The following is a 19,411-nucleotide window of genomic DNA, read 5'->3' as shown; positions in this document are numbered from 1 at the left end:
TTCCAGTAAAACCACCTAGCCCTATGCACTTTGACTTTCATAATTTGATTTAATGCTCATAACAACTTTGCAAAGAAGACATTTTAGAGAAACAATTTCCAGGTCCCTTGGACTGGACTGGATGTATAGTGAGGTCAATGAGGTGGCAGGGGAAGAAGTCCAGAGCAGGAGGATGTTGAGCAGGGCAGTAACGCTCCACATGGTGTAGGGTAAAGCTGGGTTTGAATGAAGTGCTAGGCAAGTGAAGAGTTAGGAGAAGGCACTATTTGGAGGACAGAGAGAGAAAAGTAGGTCTAGTTTATTGCAGCAGAGGGTCTGTGACTGCCAAAGTCCAGAGAAGAATGACCCCGAGGAGGACTGGAATGTGAAGGTCCAAGAGAAACAGGGAAAGCCTGTGGAATTTCTTCAAATATCAGAAGAGCTTTGTTACAATGCCTTTAATTTGGCCTCAGAATAAGATCTGAAAACAAGGGAAGTACTACAACTTTTTTAAAAAGCAAATGTGGGGCCAGGCCCAGAGTCTCACCCCTGTAATACCAGCAGTTTGGGAGGCCAAGGGGGGTGGATCACCTGAGGTCAGAGGTTTGAGACCACCCTGGTCAACGTGTGGAAACCCCATCGCTACTAAAAATTTAAAAATTAGCTGGGCATGGTGGCACATGTCTGTAATCCCAACTTGGAAGGCTGAGGCACCAGAATCACTTGCACCCAGGAGGCAGCAGTTGCAGTGAGCTGAGATCATGCCATTGTACTCCAGCTTGGGCAACAGAGTGAGACTCCGTCAAAAAAATGCAAATTTACCATATTAAAATCCCAATAATGCCAAATGCTGGTAAGATTTTGAAGCAACAGAAAGTCTCATTTATTCCTGGTGGGAATATAAAATGGCACAAACCTTTTGGAAGACAATTTGACAGTTTCTTAAAAAGCTAAACATAATCTTACCATATGATTCATATGGCTTCTGTGTAGACTCCCCAGCTTATATTCTACACAAAAACCTGCACATGAATGGCATATCAGCTTTATTTATAATCACTAAAAACTGGAAGCAGCCAAGATGTCCTTTGGTAGATGAATGGACAAACTGAGGTACTTCCAGACAATAGAATATCATTTAGTGATTGAAAGAAATGAGCTGTTGAGCCATGAAAAGACATGGAGGAACTTTAAATGCATACTGCGTAGTGAAAAGAGCAAGTCCAAAGAGGCTACATACTATTTGATTCCAACCATATAGCGTTTTGGAAACGTCAAATCTACAGAAGTAGTAAACAGACCCATGGTTGCCAGGGGTTTGGAAAAAAAGGAGGCATGAATGGGTGGAACACTGAATTTTTAGGGATATGAAAATACTGGGTATGATACTATAATGAGAGATACAATTATCAAAACCCACAGAACTCTATAACGTAGAGTGAATTTTAACATAAACTATGGACTATAGTGAAGAATGTGTTAATACTGATGCGTCAAGTATATCAAGTGTGCCACACTAGTGCAAAATTATTAATATAATGGAGGGAACTGCATGGAGGGAGGGTAAAAAGGTGGGGGGGCGAAATATATGGAACTCTATGTACAATCTCCTCAATTATTCTGTAAATCTAAAACGATGTTAAAAGCTTATTTATTTTTTCTAATCTAAGAAATTTTACACTGAAAGAAAAGCGGCCAAGTGCTGTGGCTCATGCCTGTAATCTCAGCACTTTGGGAGGCCAAGGCAGTAAGATCACTTGAGGTGGAGAGTTCGAGACCAGCCTGGCCAATGTGTGAAACCTGCCTCTACTAAAAATATAAAATTAGCCAAGTGTGGTAGCACATGCCTATAATCCCAACTATTTGGGAGACTGAGGCATGAGAATTGCTTAAACCCAGGAGAGGGAGATTGCAATGAGCTGAGATTGCGCCACTGTACTCCAACCTACGTGACAGAGTGAGACTTTGTCTGAAAAAAAAGAAAGAAAAAGAAGCAAATATGGTGAGAACTTTTTCAAGATTTAAGAAACAAGCAAAGAAATCCTGGAAACTTGCTTGTAAACTACATGGCCAGCCTTGCTGCCCAGGCCCGTTCCAATTAAAAATTCACTCACTGTAAACTTCATGCCCGAATTTTCCTCAGTGGGACAAGCTCAGGCCCTGTTGTTATGCTTTTTTTTTTTTTTTTTTTTGAGACAGCGCTCACTCTGTCGCCCAGGGTGGAGTGCAGTGATGTGATCTCGGCTCACTGCAAACTCTGCCGTGGATTCAAGTGATTCTCCTGCCTCAGCCTCCCGAGTAGCTGGGATTACAGGCACCTGCCACGGTACCCAGCTAATTTTTGTGTTTTTTGTTGTTTATTTTTTTTCATTTTCTCATTTATTTAAATAAAGCTCCCATTATGTGGGACGGGATTCCAGAGAGCTGGAAATCCCTAATTTTTGTATTTTAGTAGAGACAGGTTTCACCATCTTGGCCAGGCTTATCTTGAACTCCTGACCTCCTGATTGACCTACCTCAGCCTCCCAAAGTGCTGTGATTACAGGCATGAGCCACTGCATCTTGCCCCTGTTGACATTCTTAAAATGAACTGTTTTGGAAGTAATATAGAACCACACTTTTCAGCCCCTTCCTAGTTTGCCAAAATTTATCACAAAAATGAAATTGGGCTCATCTGATAAATTTGAAAAAGCAATATTACATAGCTTCCAAAGGATAAAAGACTTTTATCTGGCCAATTTTTTTGTTTCAACCAAAGATGGTGGTCTTCTGGGTTGATTGCTAATTCTCTGTAATTATGTACAAGACCTTTTAAATTTGATTTGGTGGTTTTTCTCTTCCGAGTAATTAGATGAGGCAATCAGCACATCTTTCATATTATAAGGAGACTTTTTTTTAAAAAAAAAATACCACTACACCACTTTGTAATTTCTGCAAGTGACAATAGGGGTAAATTCCAATCTGTAACTCTAATGGCTGCTAACGAGGTGCTTGTTTTAAACCCCTCTGAGCTAGGCTGTCTCCTCCCACAGAGAACCTTTAAAACAGGATGAATCCCCTTGAGTTCTAAATCCTTTTGCTTTGGGGGGCTGAAATCTGGTTCCTTAACCTTTTGAATCACCAATGTTTGCTTTGAAAGTTGACACTTTCTATTTAAATGGCAAGAGAGATGGGAAATAAACCTCAGCATTACAGAGCTGAGCGTATTGATTTCAATTATCACCTTTAATCCATGCCTTTCCTCTTTATAATGTGTAGGTTTCTTCTCTTAATTAGAAAGAGCCAGGGATTATCTGCACAAAACTGGAAGGTTTATTGTGATTGGTGGGATTGTCTCTCCTGTCCATGACTCCTATGGAAAACAGGTGGGTTCCTTCCTGTGCCCCTCTCCTCCTTCAACCCCCTTCTCCTGGCAGAAAAACTGCCCCACTGCTGTCTCTGCTAAAATCCCTGGAAACACAAAATGCCTAAGTTCATGTGTCCATCCTGCTTCCCATCCCAGCTGAAGCAGCAGCTGAAAGGATCAGCTGTTCGTGACCATAGACCCACTCACAGACTGGTCAGGACTCATCGACAAAGGAGCAAAAACACCCACTGGGTGTGGCTTGGTATGGTGGATGCCAGGTTGGCAGCTGGTTATGGATTGAGCTGCACTGGGCAAGTCTTTTCAGGATTTTAGGAGAAAACGACCTATGCCTCTTATAATCTGATTTAAAATTCATTTCCCTGCCCATCCCTCCGTGCTATATGTCCTGGCAAATCTAGGAGCTCTACCAGACATTCCCCCTTTCTCCCACAGATGCACCTTGGTGGGCTCTGGGGAAACTCACCTAACCAGACAGACTGAGCCATAAGACAAGGCCACATTTGCTGAGTTAAGTTACATCTCTGCAGGGCACACAGGGGCTGTTTCACAAATGGAGGCTCACCTATCAACCCTGATGGGGTGGTATACACCACACGCCTTGTATTCATTTCCTTTCCCCACCACCATTCCAGGCCTGCCTGTGTGGCAAATGCACAAGTAAAGGGGTCACATCCCTCATTCCCTCTCACCACTAAAAAATGGCTGCACTTCAACAATGGGTAGGCTTGGGCTGGCCTCCCAAGGACATTGAGAGGAATGGAGGGAGTCTCCCAATGATTTCTCTGTTGCTTCCCAGGGCCTCATGTCAAGCTGGCACCGTCTCATCATGTGTCAGCTGGCTGTCCAGAATTCAGACTGGATCAGGTAGGAGTGGCCTGAAGATGCCAGAGGCAGGTGCCCCAGAGACTCACTGGGAGTGGGGTGGGGAAGAAGGAAGAGTCCCAATAACAGTTTGGATCCTGAAAGGATGGGGAGGCAGGGGCAAGATATTAGCCTTGCGGAGGCAATGAGGAGACCTCCAGGGATATCCCAACCTATAAATTGATTTTTGAACCAAACTATGAGGCCCATGAAAGTAAAGAAAGAGCTCAGAGCAGTGGCTCATGCCTGTCATCCCAGAACTTTGGGAGGCTGAGGTGGGCGGATCACAAGGTCAGGAGCCAGCCTTGCTAATATGGTGAAACCCCACCTCTACTAAAACTACAAAAAGTAGCCAGGCATGGTGGTGGGTACCTGTAGTCCCAGCTACTTGGGAGGCTGAGGCAGGAGAATTGCTTGAACCTAGGGAGCAGAGGCTGCAGTGAGCCAAGATTGTGCCATTGCACTCCAGCCTGGGTGACAGAGTGAGACTTCATCTCAAAAAAAGAAAAAAGAAAAAACAAATAAAAAAGAAGTAAAGAAGGAGCTTTAACGTTTCATCTGTTTTGGCATCTCTGAGTCCTGGCGTGATTCTTGGAGCTTCGAGAAGTATCACTGGGTTTTGAGAGAGGCATGACCAGAAAATTAGAAATGCCTCTCACTTTCATTCCCACTAACTTCCATGAACCCTCACTACCTTTCAGGGACCTTTCTCTGGCCTTGGCAATTTTCCATTCCTGAACTCAGGCTCCCTAATGGTCCCACACTCGCCACGGGAGAGAGGTGTGGGCCTGCCCTTAATGGCAGCCACACCAAATCACGCCTGGTGGGTGGCTTTCCTGCTCACTGCCTTTCTGGCCAGATGTGCTAAGAAAGCACCTCCACCCCCCTTCAATGAATTTACAGTGTAATTAAAGCAGTCTTCCATTAATTATGCTAATGATTAAGTTCCTATTGTTATAATTTGCAGGAGAAGATGATGTTTTACAAAAATAATGGCATGCCATGTGTGCTGCAATTTCTCCCTATGGAAAAATAAGCAGCACCTAGAGGTTTCCATGAAAGAGGTTAGGTGATCGGATGCTGACTTCAGAATAAGGGATGCAGAGAGTTTGCCTGCCTGGGAAGAGTGGAGTGGGCAGGAATGAGAGACGTGAAGGGAAGTGATAATAATAATTCAGCCGTGATCCTTGCCATTTGTGTGCAGTGATTTGTGTGAGAAGTACATTCCCTTTATAGACTTTCTCATCCCCCTAAAGACAAAGCTTAGGTATAGAGACAGCTGCTCTTTCTCAGGTGAGAAAGAGACCTGGAGAAATCAAAGGGCTTGAGGAATGATACATTCATACATCTATAGGCAAGAAAGGATTAGAAACGAGGCCTTTTAATGTTGTAACCATTGATCTTCTGGGATCCAGTGAGGAAATCACTGGGCAGGAGACTGTTACTGCTAGGATGTATTTAGAAGATTCCAGAATAATTCATTCATTCAACAACTGTCTACTGAGTGCCTACCACCTTCCCTGGGCTGCTCTGGAAAAATTAGAATCCTGGGAATTGAGATCACTAGGGAGTCTAAGAGCTGCCTCTAGATGTGGGGGTTGGCTGGGGTGGGGTGCCTGACACTGGGAGCCCATTCAGCCAGGTGAAGTGTTTGCCCATCCCCAGCACAGGTGTGCTCCCAGGACACAGGGCCTGGTTAGGGATCTAGGGGCCGCCAGGCTCCAGGCAAATGGCAAGCTGACTCTCTAAGGGTCTTCAGCTATTGGGATCTCATCTCTGGGCACTTTAGGTATATGTATGTGGTGGGGTGGTGGGGTAGGGTGGTGGTGTTAAGGGGATGCATGACTGCTAAGAAGATGCTTGAGAAGGCTGGGCATAGGGGTTCATGCCTGTAATCGCAGCACTTTGGGAGGCTCAGGTGGGTGGATCACCTGAGGTCAGGAGTTTGAGACCAGCCTGGTCAACATGGTGAAACCCCATCTCTACTAAAAGTACAAAAATTAGCTGGGCATGGTGGCATGTGCCTGTAATCCCAGCTACTCAGGAGTCTGAAGCAGGAGAATTACTTGAACCCAGGAGGTGGAGGTTGCAGTGAGCCGAGATCACCCCACTGCACTTCAGGCTGGGTAACAGAGTGAGAAATAAGAAAGAAAGAAAGAAAGAAAGAAAGAAAGAAAGAAAGAAAGAAAGAAAGAAAGAAAGAAAGAAAGAAAGAGAGAGAGAGAGAGAGAGAGAGAGAGAGAGAGAGGGAGGGAGGGAGGGAGGGAGGGAGGGAGGGAGGGAGGGAGGGAGGGAGGGGAAGGAAGGAAGGAAGGAAGGAAGGAAGGAAGGAAGGAAGGAAGGAAGGAAGGGAGAGAGAGAGGAAAGAAAGAGAAAAAAGAAGGAAAGAAAGAGAGAGTGAAAGAAAGAGAAAAAAAGTTTGAGAAATATCCCAGTTTAGCAGCTCATTATGTTGGCAGTTAAGCCCCAGTGCTCCAATGCTGCCTCAGTCTGGGGCTGAATCTCTGCTCACTTCACAAGCAGTATCCTGGCGGGATTGGCCATCACTGAGTCTGCACCCTCTCATCTGACAGCTGTGCCTCACTTCCACACCCGCAAGGCACCTCACTGCACAGGGAGACAGTCAGGGCTTATTCTCGAGGGCCTGCAGCCTGGCAAGGATAACCTTAGCCACCACTTGACAAAGGCCTGGCTCAGGTAATCCTTGTCACAATCCTCAAGGGTCCAAAGGATGGTTTATTTTATAGGTAACAATAATAGAAAGACTCTGTACTGAGCCTTTCTAACAAAACCATAAGCTCGTATACTGTTGTCATTCCCATTTTACAGATGAGGAAGATGAGGCACTGAGAGATCACATAACTTTCCCAAAGCCACACTGTTGCAAAGAGCTGAGGCTGGAATTAAACCCAAGCCGACTGGCACCAGCATCTCTTCTCATAAGCCTATCCCATGCTCCTCTCATTTTACAGAGGAGGAAACTGAAGCTCAGAAAAGTGCTTCACACCCAGGTTTTATCTGATTCAAGATCTAAGCACATGGTATGGCCAGGTCTGCCAAGCTTCCTGAGCTATGATTTTTGGAAGGAAACAATAAGGAAAGAGGATGAGAGCTGGGTGCGGTGACTCTCGCCTGAAATCCCAGCGCTTTGGGAGGCCAAGTTGGGTGGATCACCTGAAGTCAGGAGTTCAAGACCAGCCTGGTAACATGATGAAACCCTGTCCCTACTAAAAATACAAAAATTTGCTGGGTGTGGCGGTGGGTGCCTGTAATCTCAGCTACTCAGGAGGCTGAGGCAGGTTAAACACTTGAACCCGGGAGGCAGAGTTTGCAGTGAGCAAAGATTGTGCCATTGCACTTCAGCCTGGGGGACAAGAAGAGGACTTCATCTAAAAAAAAAATATGAGAACAGAAACCAAGGGAAACTCCTCTCTGATGTTGTTAGGGTGGACCCTTGGGAGTGCTACCAGGACACCTGACAGATGACCTACAGTGTGTTGGAACACCACCGGGACCTCATGAAAATGAGTTAGGCTGAGGCTGGGAGTGTGTGGACCACCAGGGTGCAGGGGAGGGGCTAGACCCACAGAAGCCAGGCAGAGAGAGGAGAGGGTGCTGCTAGCCTACTGACCCACCTTCAGCCTCTGATTTCTCTGCCTGTTGTGAGAGAGACCAGCCTGTGAACGGCATGAAGGACAATGAATTAGGAACCCATGTAGCACCAGGGGCTGCTCCCTGTCTTCTGCCCTCTGTCTTGACCTCCCATTTGGGGCGTTGCTGCTGATGGTCAGCTTTCATTAGCTGGGAGCACGTTCAAGGTGGGATTAAGAAGATCAGTGACAGGACTTCAGAAATTGAGGGAGGAGGAGACTAGGCAATGAAACGCAGGAGAAGAGAGGAGCACTTAGGAGAGGTACACGGAGCTGAGCCCCCTGCCTGCCTGTGGGGGCCCTGCTGGCCCCCTTACTCCAGGACAGGCTGTGTGACTGAAGCATGTCACACCTTCCAGTCATTGCACCCCATTCCCACTCATCCTCCTCACAAGAGCCCCAGGGGTGGACAGTGTCTGATGCCTGTTTTATTAGTGGATAAAAGGAAGCAGAGAGGAGTCCACATACCTGAGGACATGCAGTGAGTGTTTGGTGAGCACAGATAGGTGAGAGCTTCTGTATTCCCCACTGGGGCCTGGAGCCTGTGGCTAGGCTGCAGAGACCTTAGGGCTGGTTGCGAGGTTAGAGTGGGCTCCATGCCAGCCAGCAGCACTGGCCAGAGTGTGCAGAAAGCACCCTTCCCAGATCAGTGCCTACCCATCAACTCCACAGTGACAAAATGAAAAGCAATGCCACCGATGGCGAGAAGCCTGACCAACCAAGATGGCAAACAGTAAATTCTGCTCACCTCCATGGACCCTGCAGTGGAGCCATCCACAGCCCCAGAGAGCAGTCCACATGGCACTGTCCTCCTGCAGGGAGAGCCCCTGCCCGATCTGTGTCCCTGCTTCCAGAGGGCCTGTCACCATCTTCTTCCTGGGAAGCAGCCCCTGACCACCCCACACTCCACCAGCTGCACAGCCAGGCTTTATCTGAACAGATGTGGAGCTTCAGAGCTCTGTCCTGGGGAGCCAAGGTCAAGTGACGTAGAGAGGACCAGCCAGCTAGTCTCCATCTGTTGTTTTCTCCCCCAACCCAGAATTGAAGAAAACTGATCTCCCTTCCCATTTGGCTTTCAGAATCCTTCTCACACATCCTGGCCCTTCTGTTCCCCTTCAAAGGAGGCTGACTCAGGGCCACACTGACTTGCTCCTGTGTGCTGGTCTCCACAATAGCAGTAATGAAAGACACTCCATCTCACTTTGTAAAAGTGTATCAGTCAGGATAGGCAAAGGTGTGCTGTGGTGACAAACATCCCTAAAAGCTCAATGACTTCACACAAGTCTATTTCTCACTCTGCATGTCATCTGGGGAGTCCCTGCAGAGCTGTGCTCTTTCTGGTCACATAAAAGCCTCAGGCTCCATGACAGAAGGGAGGAATGAGGACCCTGTTGGCATTCCTCAGTGCCAGCCATACTGGCCAGAAAGCCTGGCTGTCATTTGCTGTTTAAATTCCCGGGCTTCCTGAATTCTCCCTGTGTTACTCATGCACAGGGTATGAGTCTGGGCCACAGAAGCTCCGCCAGAAGCACCAGCTGTTGCAGTGATGGACAAGGCTGGCAGAGAATGTAGGTCACGGCCGGCCCCCTGCCTTGGAGTGAGAGCTTGGAGCTGCTTCCTAAGAACTCTCAGCCTTCAAACTGCTAGCAAGCATGAGGCCGGTGTTCCTGGCATGGAGAGTAGACCTGCCGCAGTGATAGGCACGTGACTTAACAGGTGACTCAGGGTGACTCACCAGTGTCAAGACCTCTGAGAACACAAGAGCCCATAGGGGCTGATGCAGGCAGAATCAGGGAAAGCAGCCAGCCATTTTCTACTTCTCTGAGATAGAATAAGTCCAATGGGACCCACAGGGCAGCAAGAGGAAGAAACCCCTCAGCTACCAGACAAGTCAGGAAATGGGAATGTGGTGTTTTCTTTTCTGGTGGTGAAATAATAATAAATGGAGGCAGACCACTCCTTCCACCCCACCAGCCACAGCTGGGCAAAGAAGCCCACAAAGCAGGTGTAAAGATCCCATGGTGCCCGCCCCAACTGGCTCCCAGATGTGGTTGGATGTGACCTCCTCCTATCAGGAGCCTTACCAAGGTGACAGGTTGCCCCAAAAGACAAATGCCTCCCCTTTTGGGGCTCAGAGGACTCACACACTGTTCTGCCCACAGGATGGCCTGTGGAAGAGGTGCCCAGAGCATCACCCCAGCCTTGGGCCTGGGGTCCCCTGGAAGCAGAACCTGAATCCAGAAAGGGTGGTGTGCAGGAGTGGGTGGTGGGTACCCAAGCTGCTGGCTTTTGAGAATGAAGAAACCTTGAAAAAGCAGTGGCCCTGGTGAAGCTGAACAGATCGAAGTTCGTCCTTTGTTTCCTTGTTGCCCAACAGCTACTCTCCCCATCTGCTAATCCCCTGGGACCAGCAGGGTCGCTTCTGGGTCGGCTGTGAGGAATGCTGCCTTATCAGCTCTGTGCTTTCTGCAGCACTGGTGAGGAGTAGCCGGCAGATAACTCAGGACAATGGATAATACACACAGAATTTCTGTTTGGCTGTGACATGTGTATTCACACTGAGCAGGCAAGAGAATGTTCAGAACCCACCCACCCTGCTTCCCACAGCACAAACACACCCTGTGCTGCCTGGCACCGCTCTCCCTCTTGCTTGGCTGTGTTACTGACAGCTCTGGCCTGAAGAGGCTGCAGGTGCTGATCGTGCCTTGTGTTTCACCTTTCCCAAGCTTACAGGGCCCTTTTGTAGACATGATCTCATTTGAGCCCCAAGAAGAGTCGGGGAGGGCAGATATTCATGTTACACAGAAGGTTCCAGCACCACCTGCTGCTGACGGAGCTCCTGCCATGTGTCAGGCACCCCATAGGCACTTTGCATATGCTTGCTAGTGTGATCCTACCACAGCTGAAAAATGCAACTATATGGTTAGACTCCTGAATTGAGGTTCGGGAGCGATGAAGTAACTGGCAAAGGTCCCATAGCTAGAAGGAGGTAGAGCCCGAATTTGGACCCAGGACCCCTTATAATATCACATCTCATGCTTTTTCCCATGGAGCTACCCTGTCTCCTGCCAGCCTAGTGACCACATGATACAGCTGGGTCTGGAACCCATCCCCAGTGCTCTTCCTTTGCTCTGGGTAACCTCCCCATGGTGGACAAGCAGATGACCATTTGGAGATAACTTTGAAATGATTCCCAAAGTCACGTGGCTAATAACACTCTTCTCCCTCTCCCTAGAGGGTGACTGGCTACATCCTCTCCAATGTCAACACACCTTCCATGACGCCTGTGATTGGACAGCCACAGAACGAGACCCCCCAGCCCATTTACCAGAACAGCAATGTGACCAACAAGCCCACTGCAGGTAGGGAAATATTGATGTGTGGGTCTCAAACCTCAGAATCATGTGGAGGGCTTGTTAAAATAGTGATTGATGGGATCCACCCAGAACTTGATTCAGTGGGTCTTGGAAGAGGAATTGTATTTTTAATAAGGTGCTGCTGATGCTGCTAGTCCAGGGACAATTCTTTGAGAACCCTGAGTATCAAGCATCAGAACAAACCAGTCACAATCAGAGAGAAGCAGGTGGTGGTGTGCACTCTTCTCCTGCATTTAAGTATAAATATAGGGCCCGGCCTCATGGCTCATGCCCGTAATCCCAGCACTTTGGAAGGCTGAGAGGGGTGGGTGACTTACACCCAGGAGTTCAAGACCAGCCTGAGCAACATGATGAAACCCCACTTCTGCCTAATAATAATAATAACAAAAATTAACCGGGCATGGTGGCTCACACCTGTAGTCCCAGATACTCAGAAGGCTGCGGTGGGAGGATCTCTGGAGCTCAGGATGTGGAGGTCACAGGGAGTGGGGGATTGTGTCACTGCACTCCAGCCTGGGAGACAGAGTGAGACCCTGTCTCAAAAAATACACAAATTCTAGACCAGGTGTGGTGGCTCATGCCTGTGATCCCAGCACTTTGGGAGGCCAAGTTGGGTGGATCACAAGGTCAGGAGATTGGATTGAGACTATCCTGGCTGATGTGGTGAAATCCCAACACTACTAAAAATTACAAAAAAAAATTATCCAGGCGTGTGGTGTGTGGTGTGTGCCTATAGTCCCAGCTATTCGAGAGGCTGAGACAGGAGAATTGCATGAACCCAGGAGGTGGTGATTGCAGTGAGCTGAGATTGTACCACTGCACTCCAGCCTGGGTGACAGAGCAAGACTCCGTCTCAAAAATCAAAAACAAAAACAAAAACAAACCATAAATTTTAAGAAATAATTGCCTTAGCTGGGAATTAAATACACAAAATGGAACATTTTTCTCTGCCTTTTCTAGGGAGGTTGAGGATCTTGCCCAAGGTCACACAGTGAGGATAAAGCAGGCCGCGAGTCACACTCAGGCAGTCTGCACCCAGAATCCCCACACTCTTAGCCACCAATAATCCAGTGATGGAGAGCACCAGCACATATGCCAAACCTAGGACTATATGCCCAAACGATGCTCGTGCTTTATCTGCATTCTTATTTAATGCAGTAATACTGTGAAACAGACATTATGTTCCCATTTCAAATAGAAAACAGATTCAGAGAAGAAAAGTGATTTGCCAATTTGTCACACAGCTCAAAAGTAGAAGAGCTGGAATTCATGTTCAAAACTGTCAGGCTCCAAGGTCCATGCTCTAAAATTTTCTTCCAAGCCAACTCCAAGAAACAGATTCTGATATTACTCTTCAAGCCTAGAGACTATAAGCTATTATATTATTGGTCTGTTATAAACAGGGTAATTCACAAAAAAGAGTCAGAATTTCAGTTTGCATACAGCTACACATGGAGGGCTCAGAAAAATTTTCTGGATTGGAGCCTAGAGGGAGACTTGAATACCAAATCCCTCTCAGCCAAATAAGATGTCTAATGATTCTAAAGACCATCTGCATGGGAAGGAACGCCTTAGCCCAGCAGAAATGGTTCCAAGCATGTACTTGTCTGAGTCTCCTTGGATGTGGGTATAACTGTCCACAAGGAGGAGCTGCTAAGGATAGGCTTGGGACAAACCTGGGGAAGAAATGCTCATGATATAGAAAAATGAAAGAAGCCAGCAGCCTATATGCCCTTTAACTGGAAAATATGATCCAATTTATGTAGACATGCCAGCATAATACACATTTAAAACATGAAAGAAAATAAATAATATACCAAGAGGTTAGCAGTAGTTATCTCTTGGGTTGGGATTATGGGTGCTTTCAGTTTTCCTCTTTATATATTTCCCTTTTTTATGTTTTCCAAGTTCTCAACAATGAAATAAACATAACCAGAAAATGGCTTCCAGTCGAGGGCTCACAATGTGTGTGCCTCAGACTGTGAGTGAGAAGGAACTTGTGCTGTCATATTTCTGTTCTCTCTCTCTACCCTTCTGCTGCCTCCTTCTCCCACCCCTGCCCTCTCCATGCACCCTGATGTTTACAGTGGCCCCAATGTTGGGCCAGCATGAGTGCCAGTTGTGAGTGGTTCTCTCCCTCTGTCCCTGTCTGGCTTGCTCTCTTCCATAGCCAACATCTTAGGAAAGGTAGAAGAAAGCCTCAGCCAGATCTGCTGTGTCCGTCCGCTGGTGGAGCGTTTCACCCTCGTAAATGAGGAACCAAGGACCTTGATTTCCAGTCCTGTCTCTTTTCTGTCTCTCCTCCCTTCATTCCTTCAGCAAAGAGCCTCAAGCACATTCCCCCCACCGCAAATCCCTGTGATTGTGTGCATGTGTGTGTACACGTGTGCACACCGTGTTCCCCATACAGCTGTTGCACATATGTGGAAGGCTAGGCCTTTCCCATCTTCCTGCATGCCCTTGCCGCATTCCACCACGTGAAACAGTTCTGCACCCCCAGTGTGCTTGTTCTTTAAACCAGGGAGTCCCTAAAGTGAGCTGGCCGAATCTTGTGACTCCAAAAGCCACCTCGCTAGGTTGTAAGGTTGTTGCTCTTGTGGTCAGCCTCCCTCCCAAGGTCTTGGGGAAGAAACAGAAAGTGCTCAGCATGAGTGTGTGTGTTCCTCACTGCCTCCCCAGACAGGTTGCCTCATTCTGAAAGTCCCAGTCGTGTGAAGTGCCACTCCTGGAGCAGAAGAGCTTCCTATTCATTTTACACCTGACTGTGCTCCCCATTTACTCTCCTTGGGTGTCACCTGTGCAGGGTGGCACATCACCCCCCTGCTTGCCCTCACCCACCCCATCCAAATAACTCCTGCTGAGGCCCTCAGACAGATTGAGTGTTGGGGGCCAGGAAGCTGGTTCCCTAATGCCCTTCCTTCCTTCTTTCCTCCTTGGATGAGAACGCCAATCTGGGCACAGTGATGCGGTATGAAGAGATCGGTGAGTGGGACTGTGAAAGTGGGGAAAATGGGGACAATTGGAGACCCCTGCCTTCATGGCAGGAAACATGGGGAGCAGAGAGGCTTGAAAACATGGGGGGTGTTTGCAGCAGGGTCTCCTCTTGGAAGAGGGATCGCTTCCAGACTAAGACTGCATTCTTAGTTAGCTCCCTTTAATATCTCCTAACTGGACTCTGGCCAGCTCCCAAGGGATAGGACTGGCTCAGTTGGTGATTTTTCCTTCAGAGCCTCCCCTCTCTTTTCTAAAAGACATGAAAGTTGAGCTTTGGCACCAGCTGGAGAGACCCTTCTTTTGAGCACACACATTGCACACAAATGAGGCAGAAGAACCCCCCCCACCCCGCCACCTTCCTCATTCAATGCTTGAAGACGGTGAAGTAGAGAGGGGACTGAAAGCCACCTCCACACCTCCTTCGCAGCGTTGGGTTGAGCTAAGGCACTCCACTGTCAGTGTGAGGGCTGCCTGCCAAACCCAATACCAGAGCAGGCCAGGGCAGGCCCAAGCCGGTGGAGGGTGGTTGCACAGCTGTTAGGGTGGGAAGGAGTTGATGACCCCTACAAGCAAGCTGAGAAGCAGATAGGAACACTGAAATCTTCCCAGGGTTTCAGAATGGGTGAGAGAGGCAAGTGGGAGATGCAGGAGTCTGAAGCTGGGGAAAGGGCAGGGAGACATCAGAATAGAACTGGGGCTGGCGCAGGTACCAGGGGACAAGAAGGGTCAGTGACATCAGGAATGCCTGGAGCTCTAGAGTGAGGCAGCCTGGTGTCCACACGCTCAATCTTAAACATCCAGCTGCAAAGATCCTCCAAGCATCCCCTCTTGGTACTTTTCTGTCCAAGCACTGGAAGTTAGGGCTTCCGCTGCAATCCTGAGAGGCAGGGGTTGTCCTGAGTGCCTGGTTCTTCCTGCAGACCCAGCAGATGTGATGTCATTTCAAGGGGCTTCTATGGGTCTCATCCTCTCATCTGAGGTGCAGTGGTGTTTCAGCTGGTTTCCTACAACCATTTGCAAAGATTTCAAAATTCTTTTTTCTTTTCTTTTTTTTTTTTTAGATGGAGTTTTATTCTTGTTGCCCAGGCTGGAGTGCAATGGCACGATCTCGGCTCACTGCAACCTCCACCTCCTGGGTTCAAGCGATTCTCCTGCCTCAGACTCCTGAGTAACTGGGATTACAGGCATGCACCACCATGCCTGGCTAATTTTGTATTTCTAGTAGAGACAGGGTTTCTCCATGTTGGTCTCCAACTCCTGACCTCAAGTGATCCACCTGCCTTAGCCTCCCAAAGTACTGAGATTACAGGCATGAGCCATGCACCCAGCCAGTTTTCAGAAATTGTATAAACTAGTTTTAAATATAGCCATTAATAAAAATTAAGTTATATTATCTTAACATTAAAAAATTAAAAAGAAAAGGAATGAATATTCAAAATCCCTCACTTCTAATTATTTTACTATATTTTAATATCCTTTTTTTTTCTTTTTTGAGACAGAGTCTCACTCTGTCACCAGGCTGGAGTGCAGTGGCCCGATCTCGGCACACTACAACCTCTGCCTCCCAGGTTCAAGCAATTCTCCTGCCTCAGCCTCCCATGTAGCTGGAACAACAGGCGTGCGCCACCATGCCCATCTAATTTTTGTATTTTTTAGTATAGATGGGGTTTCACCATGTTGGCCAGGATGGTCTCAATCTCTTGACTTCATGATCCACCCACCTCGACCTCCCAAAGTGCTGGGATTACAGGTGTGAGCCACTGCACCTGGCCTGTTTTAATATCCTTTATTGACCAGCACATCAGTCTCTGAAGACCACAGAAAGGAGCACCCGCCTTCAAAACAGGCAGGAGCATTTGGCTGTAGGTTCTGCAGCCCCAGAATACCCATCAGGCAAGGATGGGAGTGAAGGTGCCAGGCCAGGCTGAAAGCTCCTGCACTCCACTTCCCTGCAGTTCCAGCCTGGCCAAGACCTGCCGCCTTCCCATGCAGTGAGCTCAGAGCAGCCTTAGGACTTCTCATTGTATTCCATGTGCATTTCTCGTTCCATTATGGCAAGCTTCAGCCATAGCTTTGCTTGCCTTTCCAGCATGCAGGTGGGTAGATCAGGTTCTCCCCACCCTGACTCGGACTCCCCTCTCAGAGAGGACACTGATGATCATTTCTGCACAGCACACTGCTGTGTTCATGTCCATTAGTTCACATCTACCTCTGGAGGGGCAAGAGTAAGTCTCTGCTTACTCTTCTTGCTCTGTAGCAGTTTGGAGTTATGGTGAGCCAGCCAGCAGGGATGTAAAATGCAGCTGGGGCGTGACCTCTCACCTCTGGCATCTCCAGGCTCTGCCTGTCTCCCTGCACATCCCCTGTGCTCACTGAGAGGTAAGGTCTACCTGCATGTGACGGAGAAGAAACAGTGGGGGGTAAGAATGGAGAACACTTAGGTTCTGAGAAAGGAGAGCTCAGCAGCCACAGCTGTCAGGTTGGGCTCAGGTCCTGGCATGGTTCCAGGTGGTGGCTGTGTGCAGTGGAAACTGGGATCGGCTGCAGGGCCCGGGCTTCACATAGCTGGGATTCCTGGGAGAGATGCATTCCGGCTCGTGGCCCTGGATCAGGGTGACCTGGGGAAAATGGCTGGCCCAGAAAAGCTGGAAGTCTGCCTCCTGACTCTTCATTCCTGTGCTGTGTGAAGTCCTGAGGCTCAAATGTCCCCCTCTTTGATAATTCCTTGCACACTAAATGAGGAAAAGTAGTTTTCTCCTAGCTCCATTAGCATCTGTTGACCCTATTTACATGCTTCTAAAAGCTAACTGCTCCTCCCTGGCTGCCCCAGGCCAGAGGCTGTTGGGTTGGAAACTTGCCTTAGTCTCAGACACAAACTGGGAGAAGTCACCGCTGCCCTCCAGCGACCACACGTGGGATCTCAAGCCTGGCTGGGACCGCTTGTCTGTGACTTAAATGTTTGTGCTCATCCTGTAAGAAAAGGTGACAAGAGACCCCACTCTGGAACTCTCTGTGCTTTTGCTTAAAAAAGAAAAGTGCTATTATATTTGGTTGGGATACTGCGGCCCTGGCTTGGGAATAGGAAAGATATTCATTTTCATGGCTGTAAGCAGGGATTTTTAACCTTGGCACTAATTGACATTTGGGAACAGATAATTCTGTGTTAGGGGTAGGGGGCACATTCCTGTGCATTGCATGATGTTTAGCATTGCTCCTAGCCTCTACCCACTAGATGCCAGTAGCATGGTGCCCTCCCCCTCGAGTCCTAACACCCAAAAGTGTCCAGACATTGCCCAGTGTCCCTTGGCAATTGCAAAATTGCCCTCAGCTGAGAACCACTGATATAGGGAAAGCTGAGGGCCAGCACGGGCCTTATTGACGTGACCATCTAATACAGGACTGTCCAATCTTTTGGCTTTCCTGGGTGACACTGGAAGAAGAAGAATTATCTTGGGCCACACATAAAATACATTAACACTGACAATAGCTGATGAGCTAAAAATAAAAAATAAAAATAAAAGCCGGAAGCAGTGGCTCACACCTGTAATCTCAGCACTTTGGGAGGCCTAGGTGGGTGGGTCATGTAGCGAGAAATCAAGATCATCCTGCAACACAGTGAAACCCTGTCTCTACTAAAAATACAAAAATTAGCCGAGTGTGGTGGTGCGTGCCTGTAGTCTCAGCTACTTGGGAGGCTGAGGCAGGAGAATTAATTGAACCTGGGAGGTGGAGGTTGCAGTGAGCCGAGATACGGCCACAGCCCTCCAGCCTGGCTACAGAGTGAGATTCCGTCTCAAAAAGAAAAATCGCCAAAATAATCTCATAATATTTTAAGAAAAGTTTACACGCTGGGTATGGTGGCATATAACTATAATCCCAGCACTTTGGGAGGGCACAGTGGGTGGATCACTTGAGGTCAGGAGTTTGAGACCAGCCTGGCCAACTTGGTGAAACCTCTTCTGTACTAAAAATACAAAAATTAGCCAGGTGTGGTGGTGCACGCCTATAATCCCAGTTACTCGGGAGGCTGAGGCAAGAGAATTGCTTTAACCTAGGAGGCAAAGTTTGCAGTGAGCCACGATTACGCCACTGCACTCTAGCCTGGGTGACAGAGCAAGACTCTGTCTCCAAAAATAAATAAATAAATAAATAAATAAATAAATAAATAAATAAATAAACGTTTACTAATTTATTTTAGGCTGCATTCAGAGCCACCCTGGACTACATGTGGCCTACGAGCCACGGATTGGACAAGCTTGATCTAACTGGACTTTTATGTAGCCAGAATTACAGAGGCGTGCCCTTTCAACAGAAAACTGACCTAGAAGCCTGGGTGGCTCCCAGAAATAAGCCCAGCCTGGCTCCTGTCAGACATAGCAAGTGTGCTTCCTCTCCACTGCTGGGGAATTGGGTCGGAAGTCCCATGGTGCAACACAGAGGCGCCACTGACTCAGGCCAACTTTTTCCCCAATGACCCCATGCTGCAAGAGCAGAGGCTCTGATAGCCAGCACAGCCATCCCAAATTGCCCGGAAGGCAGCCTGGAGGACCTCTGCTGTCAGCTCATCAGTTGACTGACCCATTCAACATATCTGAGCACCTACTGTAAGCCAGTGACTCTGCCAGACCCTGGGGCTATAAAGAAAAAGCAAAACCCCTGCGCACAAACAGATCATTAGACTAAGGTGTGATGGAGAGGAGAGGAGACAGGCTGCAGGAATATTTCATCGTCACCATCCCAGCCCTCAGTTGGCTCCCTGAGGTGAGAGGGCTGCCCTGTCCCAGGGACCATGAGACGCTGGCATTGCCCACCTTTGGCCCGGCAGCCTCCTGCCTGCTTCAGGAGTCCCACCTAGAAACTCCTTTCATAGCACAGGACCGCTTCCCACCTGAAAGTCCTCCTCAGGGTCTCAGGCAGGCAGGGCCACCCACAGCTTCTCTCATCTCTCCCCTTGGCCTCAGGGCGGCAGGGCCTGTGCTGGCAGCTGTCTGTGGAAAGCTGGTGGTGACCTCAGTGCAGGGCTGCCTTGCTGTTTCAGACGACACACCCACCAGCTGGGAGGGCCTGGGATGGCTGAAAGCCTCACGGTGCTCCACCCTGAGCCACCTCCTGGGCAAGGATGCTCCTCATGGTGTTCTCAGAATGCTGTTTCCCCCTGCTTAGTTTATTAAGTGAATCCACTC

The 19,411-nt window shown here is 48.3% G+C and overlaps 1 pseudogene; it reads left to right on the top strand.

Annotated features, from left to right (window-relative positions):
* Positions 1-819: 819 nt before the first annotated feature.
* Positions 820-19,411, top strand: part of LOC100398588 (uncharacterized) — a 52,540-nt pseudogene continuing 33,948 nt past the window's right edge.

The sequence above is a fragment of the Callithrix jacchus genome, chromosome 11 (assembly GCF_049354715.1).
Source record: "Callithrix jacchus isolate 240 chromosome 11, calJac240_pri, whole genome shotgun sequence".
NCBI lineage: Eukaryota > Metazoa > Chordata > Mammalia > Primates > Cebidae > Callithrix > Callithrix jacchus.
This window is presented reverse-complemented; position numbering and strand designations above follow the sequence as displayed.